The sequence below is a fragment of the Pteropus alecto genome, unplaced genomic scaffold, assembly GCF_000325575.1.
Source record: "Pteropus alecto unplaced genomic scaffold, ASM32557v1 scaffold40, whole genome shotgun sequence".
In the NCBI taxonomy this organism is placed as follows: Eukaryota; Metazoa; Chordata; class Mammalia; order Chiroptera; family Pteropodidae; genus Pteropus; species Pteropus alecto.
The window spans coordinates 6,455,745-6,463,736 of NW_006431919.1; the positions used below are offsets into that span (position 1 = coordinate 6,455,745).

Genomic DNA, 7,992 nt, shown 5'->3' on the forward strand with positions numbered 1-7,992 from the left:
AACTACAAAGGAAGAGAGCAAGAGAAGAAGAAAGTAACACAGGAACTACAAAACAGGAAAAAACATTTAACAAAATGACAATAAGCACATACCTATCAATAAATAATTTAAATGATTAAGTTTCCAATCAAAAGACACAGAATGGCTGAGACTAGAAAACGTCAAAAAAAAAAAAAAAAAAAAAAAATCCACCCAAGCCTCATTATATATATTCCAAAGCAAAATAGAAATAAACTGCAGTATTATTTTAAAATACTTGTCATGCTTTTAAAAAGGTCAATTCAAAGACAACTAAAGCATTCTATTCAAAATAATAATGATAGACACATTTGATGCTTGCCGAAGATTAACTTACAAAGTAGCACTTGAGATGATTTTAATGAAAAATCTAAGTTTGTGTCAGGTTTTTTTTTTCTAGTTACAGCAAGAGTTAGTATTATTTAATGAACAATTACCACTCCAGCCAGTACATTATGATGGAATAATGTATTGGCTGGTGGCGCCCACATCATATTAAGCTTCCTACCTACTCAGAGGTGGGTGTCTTTCCAAGGTCTCGTCCTGGAGTTCTAAATCTTAGAATTTGGTGACCTAATATGGTTTTCCAGAAAACTTTATTTTAGAATAGTTTTACATATACTGAAAAGTTGTAAATATAGTGCAGAGTGCTCTTATATTCCTCACATCCAATCTCGCCCGTTGCTAGTACCTAACATTAGTATGGTATCATACTTTTTCTTGTCACATTTTTGTCACAATTTTTTGTCACAGTTAGTGAACCAATACTGATACATTATTACTAACTAAATCCATCCTTTATTCAGATTTCCTTTGTCTTTGCCTAATGTCTTTTTTACGTCCAAGGAGCTCTCCAGGATACTATATTACATTTAATTGTCATGTTTTTTTAGATTTTTCTTGGTCGTGACAGTTTCTCAGACTTTTCTTGGCTTTGATGACCTTACCAACTTTGAGGAGACTGATCAGGTATTTTGCAAAATGTCCCTCAATTGAGATTTGTGTGATGTTTTTCTCATCATTAGATGGGGACTTTGGGTTTTAAAGAGGAAGACACAAAGGTAAAGTGTAATTTTCTGCACATATATCAAGGGTGCATACTGTCAACATGACTTATTACTGTTAGCATTGACCTTGATCACCTGGCTGAGCCGGTGTTTGTCAGATTTCTCCACTGTGAAGTTCCCATCCCTCTTTCCAAGCTGTACTCTCTGAAAAAAAAAAAAAAATCACTGTGTGTAACCCACCTTAAGGAGTAGAGAGTTAACTATGAAAATTGTTTGGAATTCTTCTACGTAGGAGATGTGTTTATTTTTTCTCTTTTATTTATCTATTCAATCATTTATGTATATCAGTATTCACTCGCGGACATGTATTTTATGCTTTGGTTTATAATTCAGTACTACATTATATATTTTGTTGTTCAGATTGTTCCAGTTTGGGTCATTGGGAGCTCTGTCAGTTGTCTCCTATGCCCCTTTGACATCTTCCCATAATTGTGGGATGTTTTCCTGCTTATTTCTTAATTCATTTTCTGAGTACTTCTTTCCTTTCTGTCACTAAAAGATGCTCCAGGCTCATTGTTTCTTGCCTCAGTCCTAGAATCAGCTATTTTCCAAGGGGCCTCCCAGTGTAGTCTTAGTTTATGTCTTTGTTATGCTTTATAAAGTATTCTGGTAGCCACTGTGCTTGACACTTAACACATATTGTCTTAGTCCTCACATCAACCCCATTAAGTAGCCTTTAACTTCATTCCACAGGTATAGAAACCGAGGCTCAAAGAATGTGAATGGTTTGCCCAAAGCCACACAGTTAGTAAAAAGCAGAGTTGGGATTCAAGTCCAAATCCATCAGACTCTATAGCTCACACTCTGAACTTGCACTCCAGCAGGCCAGCCTCCCTTGTCATGTAAGCTGACACTAGATGGAAACTGTGCTTTTGTGAGCCACCCTGCCAGGGTGCAGGGCAGCCCAGCAGTCCTCTGGGAAGACGCCCAGGATTCCAGTCACACCGACCCCTTCCTCCTCTGAACTTCATTCACACTGAGAGTCAAAAGCCTTCTCTGAATGTGAAGTTTTTTACATGCTGTCTTGTGGTTTTCTCCATTTGTCTCGATTCCCAGATCAGATTTTTAGCTCCTCAGAGGGCAAGGAAAATATACTACCATGTAGGATCTTTAAGATAAGTAATTTCTGGAGGCCGCCTCCAGACTGTGGTGATATGGTTGTCATCAAAGGCAAATATTAAAATCTGTGCCTTTCATACCAGGAGAGAGCATAGATCTCAGTTGAAGTGATATCACATTGTTGTTATGGTAATTTTGCATTGATTCAGTCACCCCCTGAGTGAGGAGCTTCTCAAAGATAAAGGTCATATCTTCTCTGTTCTCCAGGGTCGAGGACAAGGTATATAGCATGTTCCAGGTACTCAGTTAGTGTATATAAAATGCTTCATAGATGCTCTTGGGTCCTGGACCTATTCTTGACTTACATACCATTTTAACCTGCTTTCCTCTTAGGAAGATAGTAGTATGAAGCAGCTCTAAAGGTAGGCAAACTCGATGGCATTGAGAAATGATAGATCTCTGCTTCATTTTAAAAGCCCACTGAAAAAGGCAATAAGTAGAGAACAAAATTGAAAAGGAATAAATTCACATGGTCATAGAGAAATGGAGAGAAGGCAATGGAGAGAAACTGATGGAAAGTCGGATGAGAACTAGATGTCCCTATAGGATTGAAAGCCTTGGTATGTAGTGAGTAGACCTGGGTTACTTATCCATGAGACATTTTAGGCATAGTGCCTGGGGCCCCAAAAAGTCCTAATGTACTACCCTGGAATGGGGCTGAAAAAGATGACTGAAAAATCTGTATAAAGACCCAGACTCTCCTCTATCCCCAAATCCCATCCCTAGTCAACCTAGCTAAGCAAGTACCTCTGTTAGGCTAGCGAAATTCCCAGCCTAGCAGAGGAGATGAGGACTACTTTCTAGAAAGTTTGACCAGAGGACCTCTGAGCTCCAGATAAAGGAATGAGTCACTGCAACAGGTTTAATTGAAAGTCGATTGCTAAACAACAAAATGCCCAGCCTTTTCTCCTCTGACGCTCAGAACTCTGACATCTACAGTTACACCCACCACCTTCCCAGCAGGAGTTAGAGAGTTTCTCTTTGCTGAAACTGGCCCACAGTACTGACTCCACACACACACTGACATTTGGAGGTTCTCCACCGAATTAGCCAAGTCTCCACCACTGTACCCTATGGCGAATTTCACCCTTTTAGAAACATGGAGCTTCTAACCAGCTTTTTTATTCCCCTCTAAGAGAGGATAGAATGTCAATCAAACAAGAAAGGGATAATATAAAAAGGACAGTTCAAAGAATAAGAAAAAGCTCTTGAAAATTAAAACTATGATAGTAGAAGTTTAAAACAACAGAAAGATTGGAACTAAAGTTGATGATATTTTGCAGAAAACAGAACTTTAAAGAAAAGGAATTGAACATTAACAAAACAAAAAACCTAAAAAATAATACATTTTTTTTTAAATGAAGCTTTTACTAACTCCAGAACAAGAAAACAATGTTCAAGAAAGAAAAAGGACATGTAGTTAAAGAACACTACTTGGCTTAGCCGTGGACAATAACAATCATAATAATGTAGATTCTGAATATTGATATAACCAAAGTTGTGAGGAAGAGTCCACAGCATTGCAAAAATTCAGAGGATAACATCTAAAGTTGATAAATCGAGAGATCTCATGGAAGCATATTTTGGGCCAAGTGGAAGGAAACACCAGAAAGAGCTTCCTGGTGTCAATGTAAGAAATGTTCAAACCTATGGAAAATTTTTATGAGTTTATTTAAGCCAAAACCGATGACATTTTTGGAAAGCAGGATCTCAAATGCTGCAGAGAACGACAGTTTTGCAGTTTCTTTCATATCTTTGGAATTGAGGGAAAGTAAAGATTGCATGAAGGTGGGAGAAGGCAAGGCATAGGATAGTTAGCAAGATTATGTGCTCCCTGGAGGGCAGCCTTCTAGGGGTCTGGAAAACTTCTGGCATTTCAAGGGTGTGTTAATTAACCTAGATGCATAAGAACAATGGACAGAGCTTGCTTAAATCTTTTACTAAGGAAGTCATATGCCTGGGGAGTGACTACCCACCATGACCTGCCTGGTTCAGAATTGATGATCAGATCATCCTGTGAGATTAGATTGATTACAGTACCCCTTTTGGGTCCACACTAGCAAGTTGGAAGTTCTTGCAGTAGTGAGAGGCATGAACCACTGCTCTTTGGTATAAATTTTGTAGTATTTGATGTTTACATGTACTGTTTTGAAAAAACATCAAATACTACAAAAAGCGTGCATTATTAAAAATCAGATACAATAATTTTAAAATGCTGGGATGATGGAGCCATTTACTATTCAAAGAGTCATGTGTGGACAGTAGCCCCTGGAGGGCATCCTGGAACAGTGTTCACTTCAGTGGTCTAGAGTCATCAAGGAAAGGGCTGAGTCTGTTCTGCCTGTTTTGCTTTAGAAAAACAGATGTGATGGTGAGTCTTCCCCATCAAAATGCTGTGTGCTTTAGTTATTTGGGGAGACTACTGACGTGGCCTGTCCTCTGCCACCGTGGGAGAAAAGGTGCGCTGTCTCCCAAGTCGCCCAGGCAGCTTCGCCCTGTGTGCTGACCTGGACCAGGGCTCTGACTTTCTTCATGAGCCGCAGGTCTGCCAGACTCCTTTCTTTCTGCCAGGCAGAGTTGACCTCCAGGCAGTTCCCCACAAACCTCTTGCCATAAGGTCAATTCGTGAAAGTCGCAGGCCACAGAGCAGGATCTCCTGCGGCAGAAATTTACCTCCTCAGGCCCAGAGGCCGCCATGGTCAGTAGGAGGGGGACAGGGGAAAGACAGGAAGCTGAGAGGGCAGAATTTAACTTCTCAGACATTAGAGAGAGTGTCTCCCCCAACTCAGTCTAATACCTAGAGACCCCAGGGACTCTGCTTGGCTGGTATTTTCCTGGTTTAGTCTCCATTAAGCAGAACCAGAGAGCCAAATAAAACACACCACCCAGTTACTGTGCCAGGATCTTCACATTTGTTAATTAGCTGGTTAATGTTTTTTTGTCCTGGTATCCGGTATTTGGGAGGATTATACCAGTGCGTCCCAGGCTAGTGTGAGGCTTTTTGTTTAAACCCTGATGTAGCAAAGACTCTGTTTCCCAGGAGGTTAGTATGTTAGAACAATTAATGCTAAATTATAATATTTTGACATAGTGATAAAAAGGAATGGTGGTTTTTTTGTTTTTTGTTTTTTAATATCTCTTGCTCTAAACGTTGATCAAAGCTGTTAGGAGATTTTTCCCGCATTAGAATTATTTGAATAGTATTAAGAGCAGGCAGGTGGCATTTGAAGATACTCAGATTTCAGTGATAATAGTGAGCCAGCCAGCTACAGGGAGATCCTTTGAAATGTGGAAACAGAGACTGTTGGAAATGGAAGAACCCCCCTGACTCACTGCACAGAGTAGTCCTGAGGTTAGATGAGGCAAATGATGCGTTCCTCTCCCACCCTCCCCTCTCCCCGCTCTCTCCCCTTCCCTTTCCACAGACCCCCATCCTGCTTCCCCCTTTCTTCCTGTCCCCTTACCCCCACAACTACAGAGGACTTCCTGTGTGCCTGACACTGGGCCATGTGTTAAATACACCTAGAGTTTAATTTTAATAATAAAAATTATTTTTAATAAAGATCTTAATAATTTATTAATAATTAAGATTCGCACCATCCTACCGATCAAGAAACTGAGGCTTGGAACAACTAAGTAACTTATCCAAAGTTACCCAGCTAGGAGGGGGTAGAGGAGAGATGAGAAAACAGGCGGGCTGACTCCAGGCTTCCGGTATACACATGGCACAAAGTGAGCGCTTAGTTACGTCAGCCATGAATTTGTTGATGCCATTTATTAATAATTAAGATTCGCACCATCCTACCGATCAAGAAACTGAGGCTTGGAACAACTAAGTAACTTATCCAAAGTTACCCAGCTAGGAGGGGGTAGAGGAGAGATGAGAAAACAGGCGGGCTGACTCCAGGCTTCCGGTATACACATGGCACAAAGTGAGCGCTTAGTTACGTCAGCCATGAATTTGTTGATGCCGGTGGAGAATGCAAAGAACGAGCTACGAAACAGTAAAGTGATTTTCTCAAGGTCACACGTTGGTCAGTTGCAATGTAGTGTACCTCGTTCTCTGATTCCACGTTGCTGAATATACAAAGAAAAAGGTTAGAACATTAACTTCTAGAAACGCACAACCTCCTGTTCAGGTTCCAAGTTCTGAATCCTCACATTACTTGAATTATTTTCAAGTTCTAAGTAGAACCATTTAGCACTGCCAGAAGTAATGCCAAAGAAGCTATTTCTAGCTAATATTTATTTTCTAATGGACATTAAAAAAAAAAAAAAAAAAAACCCTACGTCAATATTAGGCTTAATGTATTTTTTCTTCCCTGGACCAATTTAAAAGAAAAAGAAAACCTTTTTCATCAGGCGCAGAATGTTGATTTTCAGCCACTGTGGGGATTGCAGGGCATCAGTGGTTGCCCTGGTGGACCAGAAGTCATCTTCTCTCTCCCTGACAGTGATGGCAGCTCTCCACCAAGGTTAATTGGTTACTCGGGGCCTGAGTATTGGTTATCCATTTCAGCAGTTGACCTTGGGAGAAAGAAGTCATCGCTCCAGACAACCCATCTATGGCAAAATGCCTTGGCAGTGGCCACCCCAGCCCTTTATTCACCCGTGGAACCCACCACCGGCCTTGAGGTTGGCCGCCTGTCAAGACAGCTCTGCCACTCTGCCATATGCCAGCACTAGGCTAGACTTGCTGATCCAATTCTATGCCTGCCAGTTTTAGAAGGAAGAAAAAAGAAAAAGTTAGACAATCAGCCCATGACCTCCCTACCTCCACGACCTCCATTTTTCATTTCACCTTGATAAAACTATATGTCTTTTCGAGGCTCAGCTCAAGCATTAACATCTCCTTTGCTTTCCACTACACAGCCTCCATCTCTAACTAATCTTACCCTTAAGGAAAGTTCCCACACACATTGTTTGCGCCTCCTTAATCACCTGCTGTCCTGCCTCTGGTGTGATATGTGTGCCCATCTAGTTGTCCCCATTAGACTATAAGACTAATGGGGACAACTAGATGTTGTCTTGCCTGTCTTCAGTTTCCTCACAACTCCTATGGAAAATGGCTTTTTCTGTGTTTAGGACTCAATGCATATTGATGTTATTGAATTTTCAAGAAGATATATGCCATGTGGTAACAAAGTTTTGGAAAGACAGGAACGACTATCTACATTCTTCTTTCTAATAACAACTATCTGATTACTGACATGTTCTGTTACTGATTCATCCTTTAATCTATGGCTTTGGTTTTCTCTGGAAAAGGGAGACCGTCTAAACTGGGGATTGGCAAACTGTGGCCTGTGGGCTAAAACTAGCCCTCTGCCTGTTCTCATATGGCCAGTGATCTGAGAATGGTTTTTACATTTTTAAATGATTGGAAGGGATAAGGAAGAATAATTTTGTGACAGAATAAGATTACATTAAATTGAAATTTTAAACTATATTAAATGAAATGTAAAAATCATTGTTTATGAATAAAGTTTTATGGGAATACAGCCATACCCACTTGTCTGTGGCTGTTTTGCACCAAAACAGCAGTAAGCAGTTGAGTAGTCACAGAGACTGTATTTCAGACAAAGCCTATAGTATTTACTGTCAGACCCTGTACGGAAAAAGTGTGCCAACCCCTGTTCTCAGTCCTTCTAAGAAGTGTCTACCAAAGTGTGAAAAAGGGATCTTTTTGAAATTGGATGAAGGCACAGAATGGCTGAAGGAAAAGACATCTAGAAACAAGAAAATGAAGAAAGGGGGGCGGGCAGAGTCCTCCTGCGAGGTGCCAGGCCTT

General features: G+C 40.5%; 1 protein-coding gene across 2 annotated transcripts in view; it reads left to right on the top strand.

The window, feature by feature from the left end:
* SGCD (sarcoglycan delta) overlaps nt 1-7,992 on the top strand; it is an 818,344-nt gene that overhangs the window by 679,241 nt on the left and 131,111 nt on the right. The gene's annotated exons all lie outside the window — the stretch shown is intronic.